This window comes from Ovis canadensis, chromosome 25, assembly GCF_042477335.2.
Source record: "Ovis canadensis isolate MfBH-ARS-UI-01 breed Bighorn chromosome 25, ARS-UI_OviCan_v2, whole genome shotgun sequence".
Classification (NCBI taxonomy): Eukaryota; Metazoa; Chordata; class Mammalia; order Artiodactyla; family Bovidae; genus Ovis; species Ovis canadensis.
The window spans coordinates 25,445,986-25,466,636 of NC_091269.1; the positions used below are offsets into that span (position 1 = coordinate 25,445,986).

General features: G+C 47.4%; 1 long non-coding RNA gene across 1 annotated transcript; it reads right to left on the reverse strand.

The window, feature by feature from the left end:
• Nucleotides 1-727: 727 nt before the first annotated feature.
• On the reverse strand, nucleotides 728-19,782 carry LOC138429977 (uncharacterized). Its single transcript, XR_011252938.1, has 3 exons — nucleotides 19,713-19,782; nucleotides 6,105-6,197; nucleotides 728-2,153 (listed from the first exon to the last, which is right to left on the reverse strand). It is a non-coding gene; the product is annotated as an uncharacterized lncRNA (long non-coding RNA).
• Between the last annotated feature and the right edge of the window lie 869 nt (nucleotides 19,783-20,651).

Consider the following 20,651-nt stretch of genomic DNA (forward strand, 5'->3'; position numbering starts at 1 on the left):
GGTTTCATTCTGTTCTTTCATTTACTTAGTTACTTTTGGCTGTGTTGGGTCTTCGTTGCTGCACGCGGGCCTTCTCTAGTTGCACTACTCTTTATTGGGGTGTGCGGGCTTCTGATCGTGGTGACTTCTCTTGTTGTGGAGAACGGGCTCCAGGAGCATGGGCTGAGTTGCTCTGCAGCATGTGGGATCTTCCTGGACCAAGGCTGGAACTGGTATCCTTTGCATTGCCAGGTGGGTTCTTAACCACCGTACCACCAGAAAAGCCCCAATTTTATCCTCATTTTAAAATTCCCTACAGACAGTAAATCTTGTTTGGCCTGCTCTAGAGAGAAGGGAGCCCCACTCTCACTACTCTGCCTTAATACAACATTCCTAATGCCTAGATCCCTGGACCACACTCAACTTCTTATCTAAGATACAGAGTTCTGGCCCTGCACTCAAGCAAGCTTCTAGGTGAGGTCGCCAAAATGAATGATGGAGAGTTTTTCTGTGATAAATCACAATCTCCCCTCTGCTTCCTTCCCCTACTCTAGCACCACCCAATTAGTATACGGGTTATATATTCTAGAAGACAAAAGAGAAAATTAAGTCTCTATGTTTCAAAATCTTACCCCAGTATCTAGCACTGGAGTGCTTGCAACATGTCTATCACTGTGCTAAGAGCTTACTGGCCATCATCTCATTTAATCCTACAAACCCTGGAAAGTAGGTATAAAAATCATTAGCATTTGTTAAAACCTTTTAAGTAGAAATTTTATTGTATATCATTTACAGCTGTCGTCTCTAACCCAGTGGTGCTATTTGAGGGGAGAGGTAGGCAAGTGTCGAATGCCATTTTAAGAATCTGATGAAAGTTACAGATAGTCTCTGAAGGAAAATTCACATATCCAAAGAGAAAAAAATGTATCAGGTATATCGGAATGTTTATGGACTTCTTAAAGCTCATCCCTGGACTCAGGTTAAGAACCTCCACTTTTTTGTCTTTTTGGCCACTCCGCATGCAGTATTTAAAGATTTTAGTTTCCCAACTAGGGATTGAACCCTGCAGTGGAAGCTCAGAGTCTTAACCACTGGACTGCCAGGGAAGTCCCAAGAACTTCCACTTTAAACAATGATAAACACAAGGAAAGCACTTCTGTTTTTAAGATGAAATAGAAAACTTAAGGCTCAGAGAGGCAAAGTGAATAATCGCCCAGAGCCTCACAGCTAGTAAGGGGCAAAGTCCTGGTTGGCAACCAGCTGGTTGAGCTCTGAATCTTCAGCCTAGGCCACTCAGGACCAGGGTGAAGGGTTAAATTCCGAACACTCGAGAATGAATATGTTTGTTTATCAAGTCTGTTGGATGTTCTGTCTTACATAAGAAAAACAGCACTAAGCAACACAATACTAAGACTGGCAAAAAATTAAAAGGTGGGCTTCCAGTGCCCTCTGGGCACAACAGACCTGGAGAATGAAGGCAGGAGGAAGTGGGAGGAGTCTAGTGCCTCTTTCTCCTAATTGTTCAGAAGCTGAGTCTCATGAACGCCTCCTCCTCATACACATTTGTGGAGCACCTTGCTTGGACCAAGAACCACTCCAGATGTGCAGTAGAAACTTCTTCCTTTATCCCCAGCGGGGCCACTCAAGGAAAGCACCACCGTCAGGAAACATTGGGATACATGTGGCCAAGGCTGGGTCTTAGAGGACCAGCATTCTATGCGGAAAATTTTACAAGTCCAGCTGTTTCTACAAGCTGGGGAGACAAGAAGGAACTCTATCCAATGACATACTTCCTTCTTGAGAATTAATTAGTTTTCCATCAAGAATACACTTGGCCTGGGGGTTGGCCGACCTCTCATTTGCAACAGTGGCCTGGGGATTTTACGTCAGGCTGTTGGTCCTGACCTAATACTTTTTTATTTCCTCAGCTGCTTTCATCCCAAAGTACAGCCACTTCCAGAAAGACTGGCAGCATCCCAAGAACAAAGTCATAAGTTTCTAAGATTCTCTGGTGATTCAAGCAGGCAAATGTTCTCAGACCATCACCGTGACCACGGTTTCCGTTATTCCCTGGAATACTCCAGTGACTGGAACCTTGAGCTTCGAGACATCAGACCTCCTCCTCCTGAAATCAGTTCCAAGTTGGCCTCCTCCCACATCCTTTATGACCAGATCTATGTGTGGAAAGAAAGTGTGTTAGTCACTCAGTCGTGTCTGACTCTTTACGACCCCATGGACTGTAGCCCGCCAGGCTCCTCTCTCTGTCCATGGAATTCTCCAGGCAAGAATACTGGAGTGAGTTGCCATTCCCTCCTCCAGGGGATGTCCCTGAATCGGGTATCGAACCTGGGTCTCCTGCACTGCTGATGGATTCTTTACCGTTTGAGCAACCAGGGAAGCCCAAGTTATATAGAAAGCCAAGACTATTACCTGGATAAAAGAAGCCCAAGATACTGGAAGGCTGAGATCTTAAAGGAATTCTTGGGGGTGTTTTTTTGCTTCTCCCTCAGATGATTCATGTGAGTGCCATGATTCTCCTTTCTCCCTTGTATAGGCCCAGGCTGGGCTGCTGAGAGGTATTTCATGCCCCATCTCCTCAGAATTCCTCACGGACCCCTGAGCCCCATGAAGGAAATTCCAGGAACAGGAGAAAAGGCATATCCTGCCTTCAGTGTTCCCCAACTTCCGTCCCCCTCCCCGCTGTGTGGGGACTGCCCCTCCCTTGTTCAGTCCCCGAGTTTCCCTTTCTGCAGAATCAGCTCTTCCTTGGCCAGATCCCTCGGTTGGAAACTACCTGTTGCTTCCATGAGCCAAGGAAAAAGCCTTCCTCCATCCTTCCTCTGGGACATCCATGGAGCCTGCTGTGTCTGGTGGCCCTAGAGCTTGTCAGAGATGGTCCACGGAATGTCTCCTTACCATGCTGCTGGGAATCTTGATCCTTTGGCGAGATTGCTCTCCGCTCACAGGCTATTGCTACCAGGGGGCTTCCTGAGGAAACTGAAGTTCAGCGTGGAAACAGCTCACCAGGGCCGCTCAGGCAAGTGTGGTGGAAAATCCAGCCTTGTGCCATCATGTCTCTCGGGCAAGGTTGGTCCTCACTTTAATCCACTATTAGATATGGCAGAGGTCGACTTCTACCTGAAGCCTTTGATGGCCCCCAGAGTACCTCTCAAAGTCCGCCTACTCCTGATTCCTGACTCCATCTCCTTTCATTTTGTCAGTGGTTCCTTCTCTTTCCACAGTATTCTTTCTATATTGAAATCACCCAACAGTTGGTAAGACTCACTGAGTCTTAGTATAACACAGCCAAGCAAAGCTCTACGAAGCCTCGTTTTTGCCTCCTGGTATCCCCTTTGCCCTTCCAGCCCCTTCACGTCTCCTGCATGCCTCCAAGATGGCTTAGGGCCCCCCAGAACAGAATACAGAAGCCACTCACTACAAGTGGCCATTGAGCGCTTAAAACACAGCTGGTCCCAAGTGAGATGCGCTGAAAATATAAAAACCACACCATATACCAAAGCTTAGCATGAAAAACAAGACTGTAAAAACTCTCTTGGTAATAAGTTTTATAATGATTACTCGTGAAAATGACAGCATTTGAATATATAGGGTTCAATGAAACATATAACTAAAAGGAATGTCACCAAATTGCTTTGGCATTTTCTTTATAGGTGGCTACTAGGAAATTTGAAATGACGTATACGGTTTGCATTATATTTCTATTGGACAGCAATGCTTTAGAAAAAGGTTAGTTTTAGTCCAGGAGAATCAGGCAATCATTCTTCATTCACCAAAAATTCGTTAAGCACACATCCATTAAGTACATGAAAAATAAAAGCTAACTGTGCTTATGGCTATCGGGAGAGGTACACATTTAATAGGACAGGTTCCCGCTCACCCAGGGGTCATGTTGTCAGGGAACTATAAGCTCCTACAAATCTCTGGGTTCCAAAACAGAGCCAAAGGATGGCTTTATTGAAGGCCAAAGCACACATGTTTAGGATATATTGGAAGAGGCAGAAAGGGACTCAGCTTTCTCACAGAGGAGGATGAGTCTTTAGGAGATTAGATCTGGTTCTCTAAAGAAAATCAAAATAACTAGCTTTTTTAATGTAATGAAAACAAGTATATTTTCCAAAACAAAAACTTGCATTGACAAGACCTGCATTATTTTACATTTTTTCCCCAAATTTCTTAAATTTCTAGTGTGATAAAAGTCAGCTTGTGTCTCACATCTACTTTTTTTTTTTTTTTTTCATTTGGACTTGGACAACCAACTTATGGTTTCCAAACAGGATATGTGGTAGTTGCTGTTGTTATTTAGTCACTCAGTCATATCCGACTCCTTGTGACCCCATGGACTGCACCCACCAGGTCCTTCTGTCCATGGAATTCTCCAGGCAAGAATACTGGAGTTGGTTGCCATTTCCTTCTCCAGGGGCTCTTCCCAACCCAGAGATCGAACCTGCATCCCCATATTGGCAGGCAGATTCTTAACTACTGAGCCACGGGGCGGTGTTGGGGGGAAAGGGAGGAGAGGGTAAATTAGGAGTTTGAGACTAACATATACACACTACTTTATATAAAATAGATAAACAACAGGGACCTGCTGATTAGCACAGGGAAATCTACTCAATATTCTGTAATAACCTACATGGGAAAAGAATCTGAAAAAGATGTATATATATACATACATAGATCTGAATCACTTTGCTGGACACCTGAAGCTAGCATAACATTGTAAATCAACTATACTCCAATATACAATAAAAAAATCAAATTTGAAAAAAACATAATAACTAGCTTTTAAAAGAGAGAGACCGGTTTTCTCTCAGATTACTGCTTGAACATCCATGTCCCAGGGCTGATGGGGCAGCTTTACCACGTCAAGGACCCAGGCACCTTCCATCTTGTTGCTCTGCCAGGATATGGGGTCCTAATACCAAGTTCACATTCCTGCCAGCAAGAAGGGTGGGAAGGAGCCAGTTACTAGTCCCGTGGCCACACCGAGCTTCAGGAAGTCTGGGAAGTGTTGCATGCTTTGCCATGTGCCCAGTTCAACTCCAGAGACTCTGTGACCACCAGAATCAGAGGAGAATGGATCCTGCAGTATAGCTTGCATTCTCTGAAACAGAGGGATTATCTGAGCAGCACCTGGGCAGATGGATAGAACTGAGAGGTGGAGAAGAGAGATGCTAGGCTGACAGAACTGTGTTAACCAAGACACCACAGTGTGAAGGCGGCTGACAAGTTTCAGGGGTGCTTGAGTGAGACATGAAGGCAGTTCTGGGTCCTGGGATGGAGAATCAGGGCTCTCTTCTGTGTCCTCCCCACAGCCAGAAGCACTCTTTAGTTTCCCGAGTTAATTTTCTAGAGAAGCTAGATGTTCTTATAAAAACTCCAGGAGCATCCTTCATCCAGATGGGGAGCAAAGCAGAAGTTAGGGAGCCACAGAGCAACAGACCTTGTTGAGCCTGGGAGGCAAGGGCCCCACAGGACTGGAGGAAGGACCTCAACTGAAAGCACCAGCAAAGTCAACCCAGTTAGGAAAAGCCTGGATAGGCATAAAGGTCATGGATTCCTAGGTCACTGGCTCCCTGAGCTTGGTGAAGTCAGACCCTGAATCTCCCTAATAAACCTGACATTGACCATTTGCACAAGTGTCACGCGTACCTCCCATATGTTTCGGTTTATGTGACTGTGTCCTCTCACCAGGATATGCACTTGTCCATAAGGGCAAGTGCAGTACTTCTAGCACATAGAACACAGAAGGTAATCAACAAATACTTGTTAGGTGAATGGAGGAAGGAATGAATTGATAAATGAGCATATGCACAAAGGAGTGAATGGTCATCACCTACACTAAAGCAATTCTGTAACACCCAAGAAGATATCTCAGAAGGTGATGCTCTCCTGACAACTTGCTACAAAAAGCAACTTCCCACTAAGGAAGTCCCACTCCACACTCCTAATGCAGGCGGTCCAGGTTCAATCCCTGGTCAGGGAACTAGATCCCACATTCTGCAACGAAGATCTGGTGCAGCCAAATAAATAAATCGACAGTTTTTTTTAAAAAAAGGAGTGAGAGAGATCACGGTAATCATAACTGCTGCTTGATAACTTACCGTTTGTCCATGTTTTTCTTGGTCATTTCAGCAGCCCTCTGAGAAAGGCATTCTTTCCACTGACAAATGAAAACACTGAGACTCAGCAAAATCCTGGGTGGAAGATACAAAGCAAGGATTCAAACTTGGGTCTTCCTCAGCTGCTGACATGGCATCCTAGAGACTCTGGATTGATTTCTCAACTTATGACAAACCCACCCCAGAAGTCCCAGCTGATGTGGTCATCCGTAGAACCGCCTCATGAAAAGAGCTGACATTGACCGAGACCTCCCTAGGTGCCAGGCACCTACATACCATAAATGCTTTCTACACATCATCTCCTTTCACCTTCAAACAATACCCTGAAGTCGAGACTATTATTTAGTTCCATTTGGGGAGTTAGTAGATTTCTGAAACTGCCTTTGCTTTTCCTCTGGGCGCCAAGTCACTGAACCACTGAACAGGAATGGAGTAATCCTGGTATTTGGAGCTAGTGAGTGACTGTGTCAAAGTATGTTTGAGCAGCTGGAAAAAAGTGCTAGTAGGATCACATGCCCCAGCCAAGGAAAAGCTCTTGTGGTTGGTAAATAATGCAGGATCTTCACAGAGGTTTCCAGACTGAGAGGGAGATTTAATTTCACCTTATGCATTTTGCTTATCTGAACAAAAAAACTTTTTTCAGCACAGAGTGCTCCAATCAGAGCATCATGGCATACATGTTATACTGACATCTGGAACTATTTAGTAACACTACAAACAAACAGTTAAGGAGTTGGCCCAGATCATCAAATACAGATTTGACTCTAACCCAGATTCTCAGCAGCACCCATCAAGAGTGAACAAACGTGAAGTTCCTTCCCGACCTGATCTTCTTCTGTAGCAGAAACAAACATGGCTGTTTCTGGTACTCAGGCCTGGAAGAGACTGGAGGATCCTGGTCTCTGGTATATTGTCCACTGGCAGGCTCAGTGGAATTCAGCAGAAACCAGGCCACAGGACTGGATGAGACAGGACAGTGGTCTAGACATGCTGGCAGAAGTTTAGGCCAGGGTTCAAAGGCAAATGGTAGACGGATGTGGTGGTCAGCAGAGGTCAGGACTGAGTGGGCATTATTGGGCACTAGGCTTGAGGGTTCAGTGACAAGCCATAAAAGGACCCAGCAGAAGCTTAGGAGCTGGCAGATCAGAAGCACACCAGAGACACAGCAGAACACAGCCAGGATATGGGCTAGAAATAGGCAGTGTTAGTGTCAGGGTGCTTCCTTCTCACACGTGCTGATGGCGTAGGAGTGGACAGAACCACCAATTCAGGTTTCTGGGGTGGACGCTGCCCCCCCCACCCCCCCCCCACACACACACACAGGCTTCCCAGGTGGCATTAATGGTAAAGAACCCGCCTGTCAATGCAGGAAATGGAAGAGATGCAGGTTCGATCCTGGCTTCCCCGGTGGCTTAGACAGTAAAAAATCTGCCTGCAATGCAGAAGACCCAGGTTTGATTTCTGGGTCAGGAAGATTCCCTGGAGGAGGAAATGGCAACCCACTCCAGTATTCTTGCCTGGAAAATTCCATGGACAGAGGAACCTGGCAGGCTGCAGTCCATGGAGTCGAAAATGACTAAGCAACTAACACACACACATCCCTGGGTGGGGAAGATCCCCTGGAGGAGAGCAGAGCAACCCAGTCCAGTATCCTTGCCACAGTCTATAGGGCCTTCTTCCCCACTGAGCAGGACCAGCCCCTCCCCTCTATTTCTAAAACCAGTCCCTCTTGCCTCTAGAGCCCCAAGCTTTATTCCAAGCACTGTTTTGCCCCCCTCACCAGTTCACCTGCTGTGCCTTTCCTGTTATTTCCACAGTGAGTGGGGATTTCATAGTCTTTAGAACACTCCTGTTGTCCCACATCACCAAACTGTTCCACCAAACAACACGCCCATGCAAATGAAGTAAAAAGCCCCCTCTTCCTCCACGCTGCCAGTCCTCAGCCCCACCCTAAGGCAGCCTTCACTGGCACTTGCTGTTTATCTTCATAGGAAGCATGTTGGGATCTCCAGATATATACCTGAGCATGTCCATTAACCACAAAACTAAACTCATACTCTTCCCCAGGCTTACTTTCCCCCTCTATTTATTCCTGACACTGTGATGAGCATCGTTGTCCATTTAAAACTAGAAACCCAGGGGCCACCCTAGACTCTTTCCTCATTTTCCCCCTCTATCCAAACACCAGGTCCAGTGATTTCTTTTTTAATTTTAAAAACATCTCAGGCTATGCCTTCCTACCTATCCGCTTCTCCCACCTCTCAAATAATTATTACAAAGCCTCCAAGTTGGATTTCTGCCCTCTAAAGTTTCCAGAATAATCTTCCTAAAATGAGGATTAGCTTGTCAGCTGCTTCTCCTTGGAAGCCTTTGTTGACTTCCCGTGAGTAATGGATGATCTTCTTTCCTCAAGAGAAATTCAGGGCCCTGAGAACATAGACCCCACCACCTCCCCCAGCCTCTCCACCACCGCCACCCCCACGCAACTCCTGGCTTTAATCTCCAGATCAAAGGGATCTAACCAAGGTCTGTGAACGGGTTGTAAAGTCCATGAACTACTGAGATCATAGGCAAAATGTCAGCCATATGTATGCTTTCTAGAGGGACTTGCAATCATTCTCAAATGGTCCTCAGGGTCCGTGACTCAAACACAAGTTAGGAACGACGGCCCCTCCCTTGGCATTCTTTCATACACCAGACCATACACACCTCACACCTGGCTTGTCAGAAGTGTTCAAACACATGTGACCAGGACCTATGGTAAGAAACATGATATTTCTATGTAAAACAGAACCAAACTTTTACTAAAAATATGCTTACTTGTACTATGTCATAGACCCTCAAATCTTTGCTGTTTGAGTTATTTCCTTTTTTTTTTCAAATGCCCATTGTGATTCCTTAAACTGATTTTACAGCCCATCCACCAGTGGATTTCAAACTATAGTCTGAAACTTAGGTCTTGAGGCTGTGCCATCTTTGTGGTTCTCTATCATTTTTTTGGTGTCAATTCCCAACTGTCTGGTAAGTTCCTTGAGGGCAGGGATTGTGACATATGTGTTTTTAATATTGCCCACAGCAGAGAGTCGGCACCATAGAAACAGCTGGAAGACATATGGGAAGAAACAAAGGACTACTTGGTATAAAAGTATATACCTTGAGGATGAGACAATTATTATTTGGTGGAGGAGAATTTTCTGGATTGCATTTGGGGTAAGGGCTGGGTCTCTGCGGTGCTGCTTTGGTGGGAACTCTATGCTTGAGTCTGTCACCTAGAATGGGAGATGCAGGAACTCGTGCAGGAGAAAACACGGTGGCCCATGCAAAGCTCAGCAGAACAATAAACCCGAAACTCTTTGAGGTCTCTCTCCCACGGGACATAGGAAAAAAAATGAATTACTGGACTTGCCTGGTGGTCCAGTGGTTAAGAATCCATCTGCCAATCCATCTGCCAACACAGGTTTCATCCTTGGTCCAGGGAAGAGTCCTCATGCCTCAGGGCAGCTGACCCCCGCGCTATAACTACTGAAGCGCATGCGCCCTAGAGCCTGTGCGCGGAAACAAGAGAAACTACTGCCATGAGAAGCCCCGGCGCGCAGCTAGAAAGTAGTTCCCTGCTCTCCACAACTAGAGTGAGCCTGCACACAGCAACGAACACCCAGCGAAGACAAAAATGAATAAATGAAAAGATTTTTAGCATGAATTACTAATGGAGTAAATATCTGCTTTGCTAAAGACACCAACAAAGTGAGGAAGTCACTTTTTTATTTAAATCTCTCGATCAGTCTTTCTGAATTTGTTGTTTTCTGCTAGGTTAGCACTGGGCCAGGGAGGGGATTTTAAATCCAAGGTGCCTGCCCTCCGGGGCTTGATAAACCAGCTGATATATGGAAAACAGCAGATTGAAAGGATCAAAGGGTTAAACGGTTGGTGTGGAAAAGTTCAGGAGGGCAGATCTCACACTTGAAGAAGGTAAATTCTTCATTCTAACCCACAGTGAAAGCACTAGTATTGTCTCGGTGTAAACATTAATATCACAGGAAACCAAGGGCCAGATAAGCTGGAGGACCTTTGTCAAACCACAGAGGCCGCTGCTAATGGCAAAAAGTCTGCCCGGATGGTCCGTTAGTGGAGGGAGGGGCCTGTGCGTGTGAGACACTGCTCTGCAGCATAGCCCGTGCAGCCCCCACCGTGAGAAAGCCTTCTCTCTCCTGCACGGATGCCCCTGGGCAGCCTTAAAGGGCTGGGCTGCCTCCCTGTTTGAGTGTCCCACCCCCAAACTCCATCACAGGCAGACGTGGAGGCAAATTCCTCAATTGCCACAACTTCCTTGACCTTGGCTCCAAAGCGAGAAGTTAGTCATTATGTCCTCAAAGGATGTCTTGAGATGGTGTCCATTCAGGACCTAGCACATAGTACACACTCAATAAATGCAGGCTTCCCTGGTGGCTAAAAGGTTAAAGCAACTGCCTGCAATGCAGGCATTCCTGGAATGTGAAGTCAAGTGGGCCTTAGAAAGCATCACTACAAACAAACCTAGTGGAGGTAATGGAATTCCAGTTGAGCTGTTTCAAATCCTGAAAGATGATGCTGTGAAAGTGCTGCACTCAATATGCCAGCAAATTTGGAAAACTCAGCAATGGCCACAGGACTGGAAAAGGACAGTCTTCATTCCAATCCCAAAGAAAGGCAATGCCAAAGAATGCTCAAACTACTGCACAATTGCACTCATCTCAAACGCTAGTAAAGTAATGCTCAAAATTCTCCAAGCCAGGCTTCACGTGAACCGTGAACTCCCTGATGTTCAAGCTGGTTTTAGAAAAGGGAGAGGAACCAGAGATCAAATTGCCAACATCTGCTGGATCATGGAAAAAGCAAGAGAGTTCCAGAAAAACATCTATTTCTTCTTTATTGACTATGCCAAAGCCTTTGACTGTGTGGATCACAATAAACTGTGGAAAATTCTGAGAGAGATGGGAATACCAGAGAACCTGACCTGCCGCTTGAGAAACCTGTATGCAGGTCAGGAAGCAACAGTTAGAACTGGACATGGAACAACAGACTGGTTCCAAATAGGAAAAGGAGTACATCAAGGGTGTATATTGTCCCCCTGCTTATTTAACTTCTATGCAGAGTACATCATGAGAAACGCTGGGCTGGAAGAAGCACAAGCTAGAATCAAGATTGCTGGAAGAAATATCAATAACCTCAGATATGCAGATGACACCACCCTTATGGCAGAAAGTGAAGAGGAACTCAAAAGCCTCTTGATGAAAGTGAAAGAAGAGAGTGAAAAAGTTGGCTTGAAGGTCAACATTCAGAAAACAAAGATCATGGCATCCAGTCCCATCACTTCTTGGGAAATAGATGGGGAAACAGTGGAAACAGTGTCAGACTTTATTTTTCTGGGCTCCAAAATCACTGCAGATGGTGACTGCAGCCATGAAATTAAAAGACACTTACTCCTTGGAAGAAAAGTTATGACCAACCTAGATAGCATATTCAAAATCAGAGACATTACTTTGCCGACTAAGGTCTGTCTAGTCAAGGCTATGGTTTTTCCTGTGGTCATGTATGGATGTGAGAGCTGGGCTGTGAAGAAGGCTGAGCGCCAAAGAATTGATGCTTTTGAACTGTGGTGTTGGAGAAGACTCTTGAGAGTCCCTTGGACTGCAAGGAGATCCAGCCAGTCCATTCTGAAGGAGATCAGCCCTGGGATTTCTTTGGAGGGAATGATGCTGAAGCTGAAACTCCAGTACTTTGGCCATCTCATGAGAAGAGCTGACTCACTGGAAAAGACTTTGATGCTGGGAGGGATTGGGGGCAGGGGGAGAAGGGGACGACAGAGGATGAGATGGCTGGATGGCATCACTGACTCGATGGACATGAGTTTGAGTAAACTCTGGGAGTTGGTCATGGACAGGGAGGCCTGGCGTGGTGCAATTCATGGGGTCGCAAAGAGTCGGACACGACTGAGCGACTGAAATGAACTGAACTGAACTGAACTGCAATGCAGGAGACATGGGTTCGATCCCTGGGTCGGAAAGATCCCCTGGAGAAGGAAATGGCAGCCCACTCTAATATTCTTGCCTGGAGAATCCCATGGATGGAGGAGCCTGGCGGGCTACAGTCCACGGGGTTGCAAAGAGTCGGACACAACTGAGCGACTTCACTTCACTTCCCTGTTTTGTGCTTCTGTTTACTCCGTTGATTGATACATACACATTCTTGCATTTGCCCCTCTGACCTGCCAAATAGCACAAGGGCTTAGAGGGACAATGACGAAGCTAAATAGACAAACCCTAGCCCTGTGATGCCCAGTGTTGGTGGGTTAGTCGCTAAGTCACGTCCAGCTCTTTGCGACCCCACAGACTGTAGCCCGCCAGGCTCCTCTGTCCATGAGGCAAGAATACTGGAGGGGGTTGCCATTTCCTTCTACAACAATGGTACAATCCCCTTTCAAGTCAGATCCCACAGACTGGAAGCGTCGGCTATAATAGGATAGTCCAGGTCCCAGCATGGAGGACATGGGGAAACTGACCTGGATATACACCAGCAGTTCATGCTCAAGTGCCATGTGGCTAAAACAAGCACACACGGCCTCCCCTTACCAGAGGCAACCCCACCACCCCTCCCCACCCATAAGGATGCTGGGAGTCAGGGTGTTTCACCCGCTGAACACAGCAAGGGGCAACCCTGGTTCACACGCCGCCTGCTGTACTGTTCAGGGGCCAATTTGCTTTCTGCCTTCTGCCTCCCGAGGCATGAGAACAGGAGGAAACGATCAGCTGGGCATACTTTAATGAAACAAAATAAACTCAGCTACAAGTTGTTACGAAACTGCTCTCTGGGGAGCAGTTTCCCTGCCTCTGACACAATCCCAGGAGAATCATGTTTTTAAAAGGAGATTTAAAATTCCCACCCTACAGTAAACGGGCTCTTTCTATCATACTGCAGCAAAAATGGCCAGTGAGCCCGCCATGAGAAACCATGGCTCCGATGTACAAACACACACAACCCTCCTCTCTTCTCCCATGGGCTTTCAGTGGGTTTTGTTTGTTGTTGTTTCATGGGGGATTTTCCCAATGCATTTAAGGACAGCCTACTCTCTCAATTTTTGTCATTTGCATCATGGACAGCCTCGTGCCATTCAACGCAAGCAATCCAGTCACGACACACAGCCTCCAGCTTGCCCCACTCCTAGCAGAAGCTAAAGATGAGCAACCTCACTGTCCTGGCAGAGGTGGCGCCTGGGCCCTCTGCCCCGGCCCACCTTGCATGTTGTTGTTATTTTTCAGTTGCTCAGTTGTGTCCGACTCTTTGCAACCCCATTTACTGCAGCACGCCAGGCCTCCCTGTCGTTTACTGTCTCCCAGAGTGTGCAAACCCATGTCCTGCATGTGAAAGAGTGAAAAGCAAGACATGTGGCCTTCTCCCAAACACAACTGTGGGGAAGACGGCTGGGACCCAGACACAACCACTCCTTTCTCCTCGTGGCAGCAGCATTTTAACCCGGGCAGGAGGCTGCCCAGGATAAAGATCACACTGCACCTCCCTTGCCACCCACATGGCCCACGCAAGTGCTAGGTAGTGGGGTGTAAGCAGAGGTGTCCCTTGGCTACACTTTTGGTTTCTTCTTTGTTTTGTGATTCTTCCTGTAGCCTGAAAGTAGGTAATAGTCATTAGGGACAAGAAAGAAGGCCACGCCCTGGGGAGGGTGGAGCTGGAAGTCAGGGGAGCCTGGGACCCCAAGGATGCATCCCTCAGGATGCAGTTCATGTGAGAAATAAATGCCTATCTTGTTTAAGCCAACGGATATACTGATTTTCCAGGCCTTGAAACTGAATCCTGCCCTAATCATACCAATTCTGTTCCAGGACAGTCACCACTGGAAACAGCGGCAGATCCAATCCACTACAGCCCACCAACTAAGCCATTGCTCATAGCGAGACCCAAACCCTACCAGTCAGGCTTCCCAGGTGGCTCAGCAGTAAAGAATCTGCCTGCAATGCAGGAGACCTGGGTTCGATCCCTGGGTCAGAAGATATCCTGGAGAAGGAAATGGCAACCCACTCTAGTAATCTTGCCTGGAGAATCCCATGGACAGACGAGCGTAGAGGGCTACAGTCCATAGGGTCACAAAACTGTCGGGCATGATTAGTGACCAAAAAACAACAAACAACCATACAAGGCATCATTCGGGCAGTCTGGATTCCAGAAAAGCAGTTCATCTGTTGTGATGAACAAGTTCATCCCTTCATCTATCCAGCTATTTTGTGAATCAAGACTCTGCCAGGTCCTGGGCTGGCTCCTGGAGGTGGACCTGTAAGTAGGATGGTCTGGGTTCTGTCCTCCCAGGGAGGTCTCCCATCTCACAAGGAAGAGAAGCCGAAACAAGGACCTAACCTGGTAAGCGGGCTGACACTGAAGGACAGCTGGCAGGTATGCTCACCTGCCTTACATTTATCAGATGCTCTTTTACAGGAGGAGAGAGAAGTTTGTGGGGATGACAGCTGGCTGGGCAGGTGGGTGGAGAGTGTGTGCAAAATAGAATGTGCTCAAAATCCTGGTGGTTGTCATGCAGTGAGGCTTCCCTGGTAGCTCAGTCAGTAAAGAACCTGCCTGCAATGCAGGAGACCTGGCTGTGACCCCTGGGTCAGGAAGATCCCCTGGAGGAGGGCATGACGACTCACTTCAGTAGTCTTGCCTGGAGAACTCCATGGACAGAGGAAGGAGCCTGGTGGTCTATAGAGCATAGAGTCACACAGAGTCGGACATGACTACAGCGACCTAGCACACACACACACGCAGGCAGACGTGGAGTGGCTGCCCCGGTGCTTGGAGGGCTCACAGAGGCTCCTGAGATCTGGCGCCTGGCCACCTTCAAGCCCTGAGTGACAGCGAAGTCTCCTTTCAGCTTCCCTAAGTCTGGACCAGGCACGGGCACGGCTCCGTGTGGAGGCATCAGCTTCTCCTCCAAGTGCAGTGGGGACAGACACTTCATCCTTGTTCCCCCTGCTCAGCGTCCCCTTCCCTCTCCAGCTCCCTGCCCTGCTCACCCACAGAGACCTCATGCCCCAAAACGCATCAGAGGACAGCCTCCATCCACATGGTCCCAGCTCCCTGAGTGGCCTCAAGGTAGCACCTTCTTCTGATCCCCCAAATGCCCGCTTCCAGAGTTGTACCTCCCAGCTTCTCCCACGATGCTGCCATAAACAAATCCTCTGATAAATCTCATTCTTTTGTACCCGTGGTCATGCTGCTTCCCTTTTCAGATCCTAACGCTAAATATTAAGGCCGTGCAGTTCAAAGAAAGACTATAGAATTCTCGGGGATTGGGAAACTAAACAGACAGAATAAGGAAATGTGACAAATGATTCTGGACAGGATCGTGTATAGGGGAGGAGAGGGGGATGTTCTGACAACATAATGGGGACAACGGTAAGATGTGAACATGGACTTCACATATGAAACTCGCCATATTGTGGTTATATTAAAAAAAAAAATTCTTCTCAGGAGATACTGGCTTCCTGAAGAACCCCTTTGTCTGCGACTTAATTCCAAATAGCTCAGCAAAACTTACAAATAGCAAGTATTCATAGAGAGAGAGGATGCACAATGTGGGCTTGTAAATCAGTGCAAAAGGCATACAGGTACTCCTTGTAGTTTTCTCGCAACTTTTTAAAATTGAGGTAGAGTTGATTTACAAGTTACGTAGTTTCAGTTATATAGCAAAGTGATTCAGTATGTTTGCGTACACACACATTTTTTCAGGTTCTTTTCCTTTATAGGTTATTACAAAATATTGAATGTAGTTTCTTGCGCTCTACAGTAGGTCACTGTTTATCTATTTTATGTATATAGCAGTGTGTACTTGTCAATCTCGAAATCCTAGTCTATCTCCCTCCTCCTCTTCCCCTTTGGCAACCATAAATTTGTTTCCTGTGTCTCTGAGTCTATTTCTGTTTTGTAAATCAGTTATTTCTATCATTTTTTTTTAGAATCCACATGTAAGTGAATCATATGATATTTGTCTTTCTCTGATTTACTTCACTTCACACGATAACCTTGCAACTTTTCTGAGGGATGAATTTTTTTCAAAACATAAAGAAAAATATTTTAAACGTTTAAAAAAAAAAAGAAAGAAAGAATAAGCCCAGAGGCAAGCAGAAAGGAAAAGAATTTGGAACCCCTGAAACATCGGCAAGGAGGGAGGTGTCCACCCTGGGAAGCCCCTGAGAGTTGGGTGACAGGGTCTCAAGGTTACTTGGGGCTCCTGGCCCCAGCCTCCCCACACAGTGACAGCCACCTCCCCAAATGTGTTTGCCCTGCTATTTATAGAGGGATCGCTTCCCTACATGAAGCCCTGAAATAGAAATGTTGAAAGAGCAGCTGGTGCCTCACGGGAGCCTCATAAAACGTCTGTTTCCAAACAGTCCCACTTCTCCCTGTCATAAATATCCTGTAGTTCTCTCTCCCTTTTTCTTTGTCAGCAGGCGTATTTGCATAAAAACAGGACTTGGTTTATTAAGAATTTATCTCTCCCTGCTGTTTACCGCCTGCCTGAGATTCACAGGTGCCATGTAACATGGCCTGTGATGGGCACACCAGCCTTCACCCAGAGGTGAGGCATACACAACCAACAGACACAGTGAAGGCTGAGAGAAGGGTCTGCTCTGCTTGGGTTCTGCTTTTCTGCTCCAGTAAATGAAGTCGCTCAGTCATGTCCAACTCTTTGCGACCCCATGGACTGTAGCCTGCCAGGCTCCTCTGTCCATGAGATTTCCCAGGCAAGAATACTGGAGTGGGTTGCCATTTCCTTCTCCAGGGGATCTTCCTGACCCAGGGGTCAAACCCAGGTCTCCCACACTGCAGGCAGACTCTTTACCATCTGAGCCACCAGGGACACCCTAACATAAAGCTGACATCCATGCGTACAAGGCTCAGTGGGGTCTTGAGAGGGCAGCCCTCATCAGCTGCATGGGCAGATGCCTGAGATGGATGTAGGATCCATTTGCCCCTAGACTTCTTGGTCCCTTTTTCCTTCAGGTTTGTCACTGAATGATGTCTTAGTCAGTTTGAGCTGTCATAACAAAGTACTGCAGACCAGGTGGCTTGAACACACTTATTTCTCACAGTTCCAAAGCTGGAAGTCCGGTTCCTGGTGAGGGCTCAATTCCTGGCTTGCAGATGGCTGCCTTCCCACTCTGTCCCCACATGGGGAGACTGGGAGTGAGAGAGGGACAGGAGGAGCTCTCTCTGATGTCTCCTCTCCAGGGACACTAATCCTATGGGATCAGGGCCCCACCCTTAATATCTCCATAAAACCCCTGTCTCCAGATACAGTCACACCAGGAGCTGGAGCTTCAACATAGGAATTTGAGAGTACACAATTCAGCCCATAAGAGAAGAGAAGACTGTTGTCCCTAAGGTTTCCCAAACCCTTCTTTTGGTGACAAATTAAGACTCCCCAACCTCTAATGCTGTGTGATGATAAACAAATGATGAATTTTTATCATAGCATAGGAAATCAAAATAAATAATTACTTATTTTTGTTTTGTGAAATATTATCCACATGACCTTGGAAAAATCTCTTTCACCTACAATTTCTTAGTTTATAAAAAGAGGACAATGATATTTGTTTATCTCCCAGAGATATAGTAACATGTTTTTAACTGTCGAACGCAAGCATGTGTAACATGTTTTAAGCAAAGGGTTCTTTTCATTGTTTTCATTTTAATTTATTTACTTATTTATTTTTGGCTGTGCTGGGTCTTCATCAAGGCATGTGGGCTCCTCGTTGCAGTGATTCCTCCTGTGGAGCACAGGTTCTGGGTGCATGGGCTTCAGGAGTTGCAGTTAGTTGTGGCACATGGGCCCTGTTGCACCAAAGCATGTGGGATCTTCCTGGACCAGGGATGGAACCCGTGTCCAGTGCATTGGCAGGCAGATTCTTAACCACTGGACCACCAGTGTGTGAGTCATTCAGTCATGTCCGACTCTTTGTGACTCCATGGACTGTAGCCAGCCAGGTTCCTTTGTTTATGGATTTTTCCAGGAAAGAATACTGGAGTGGGTTGTCATTACCTTCTCCAGGGGATCTTCCCAACCCAGGGATCGAACCTGAATCTCCTGAATTGCAGATAGATTCTTTACTGTTTGGGCCACCAGGGAAGCCCAGACCCCCAGGGAAGACCATAAGTATTGGGGTTTTTTGTTTGTTTTTCACTGTGTAAGTCATTTGTATCAGTAAAGATAGTCCTTGATCAAATAATAAAATGTGACATTTGGAGGGAAAAAAAAAGAAAGGCTCCCCCGTCTCAGCTGCCTCTGGCCCCTGACGACTGTCTGCTTCCATCACCAGATGAAGTCTCCAGGGCCACTGGCCACTGTGGAGAGAGGGCCTGCCTCCCACTGAGGGCCTGGGGACTAACACCAGAGGCAGGTGTGGCTCAAATGTCCACGTCACTGAGAGTAAGCAGCAGGCAGGTGAGGACTTGGCTGTGATGAGTGCCAAGCCCCAGCCAGGTTCTATCCCTTCTGGACACAATGTGGAGAAGGGACAGCCTCCTTGGGGGCGCCGACTGTGGGAGAGCCACTAGGTGACCCCCAGACAGGGGACTCAACAGGGGACTCAAGCGCTCTCAAGGATTTGCCCCAATCTCGAGAGTCCTCCCGTGGAAATGCCATTCAGCTTTTTTTATCCATTGTTGCATGCCTAACAATTGGAAATGTTTTCCTTGGAACCGGTTTGTAATCCCATCATGCTGTACTTCCTTTGTACTGAACAAGTGTTATTTAATGGGGCCGTTTTGATTGTTTTGGAGATAGGCGCATATTTGGAAAGAGGAGGGGTTTGTGTGAGTTGATTACATTGGCCAGCTTCCTTTATTTTTTCTGGGAAATCCTTCTTCCTGTGTGTATAGATGGTGAGTCTCACAGAACCTCACAACACAGCATGTGAGACCCTCACCGTGGGCAGCTTGGCAGCGACCCGTCCAGGCCTGCAGCTCTGGGTCCTAGGAGGCCACAGAGGTGGGCAGGCTGGGTGGGGGCTGAGTCAGTGGCGCCTTGTGAAGTCGTAAAGTCACACTCAGGTAAAGCCATCAGCAGGAGCTGGCCAGGTTCTTTCATGCCGGAGACGGGGCGTATCAGATTCCAAGTCAGCTCCCAAGGCCTCTTGCTCGCCTGGATCAGTGCAGGCGTCTGTGGCCCCTGTTTTCCCTTTCCTTAATCCTTCCCCCACCCCCTCGCCCTGGAGGCCTTTCCTCTCTTCTTCGGGAAGGTCAGCCTCCAGTGGAAGAATAGCTATTGTTCCTTCTTAGGGGAAAAAAGGCCCCGTCCCTTCTCTCCTTTCTTGCATCCTGTTGCTGACTCCTAAGTCCCCCTGCAGGGCAGCTAAAGTTCCCTCCCGACCTGGGAGCCTGCCTGCCCATCCCCCCTAGCACCACTGTGCACTTCTACTCTCTCCATTTCCCCCAGGAGCCAGCTGGCTCTGGCTGCACTTAGCTCCCACCTCCCCAGGTTGCAGATACCCTATGGAGAAGCTTCCTCTATGCCCTCCTGTCCTGCAAAATCTCCCTCTGATTTACCTGGGAGGTTCTGCCTGCTCTCTCCTCACCTTCACGCCTTGTCAATCAAGGGACATATTTTGCCCGAGACCTGGAATGAAAAGACACACTGCAAATTCCCTTGCCTGCAACATTTGCGCTTCTCGACGGCATCATCTGGGATAGAGACCGCAGAAAGCTTGTGGATGAGCCTTCCTTCCAGTCTTGGCAGATAAATTCTCACAAATTTATTATGCAGTCACCTGCTGGCTCATCAGCCTCCTTCCTGAAAAGCCAGTTTGTCCCTAGGCACTGGCCAAGGGACATCTAGGCTGTATCCTGCACCACCCTCGAGTCCTGAACAAGGAGCGGGACTGGCCGCCTCAGAGGCTGGAATCCAGAGCACCCTTTATTCCTCTAGCAGCCGCACTTTCTGTTCACCAACTAGAAGCTCAGTTCTTTCTGATCCCTGAAATCTAATCGGACCATTTCCCTATATAGAAAAGCATATAAAGGTGAGAGTTGAACCAAGAATCTTAAACTGAAAAAGGCCAGTACCCCAAGATGCCCCTGAGAACCTCCCTCACTCCCCTGATCTTCCTGCTTGTCCAGCTTCTCTCATCCTCTGGGGCTGAGTGAGGTCAGGAGGGATGCTTAGAACATAGCTATTTGCATAGCGGTCCTCCTCTGCCTCTCTTATCCCCATCAAATGCTCCAGGAGAGAGAGAGAGAGACATGATTCACAGATTCTGTAACTGAGTTTTCCTGGACTTTGGAACTATCCTAATAAATCCACATTGGACCCAACTTCGAAGGGAAATCCTGGGAAATCTGTAGGGTTTCTTTACCAGGTTGTAAAGTGTCCCTGCCTGGGGAGGTGGGAGCTGCTCTGCTTGAGATCCCGAGGGACCGCAGCAGCCTGGGTTCCCCCCAAGTTGTTCTGCTCTATGCTGGACTCTGTCCCTGCCTGTGCCCCTGGTG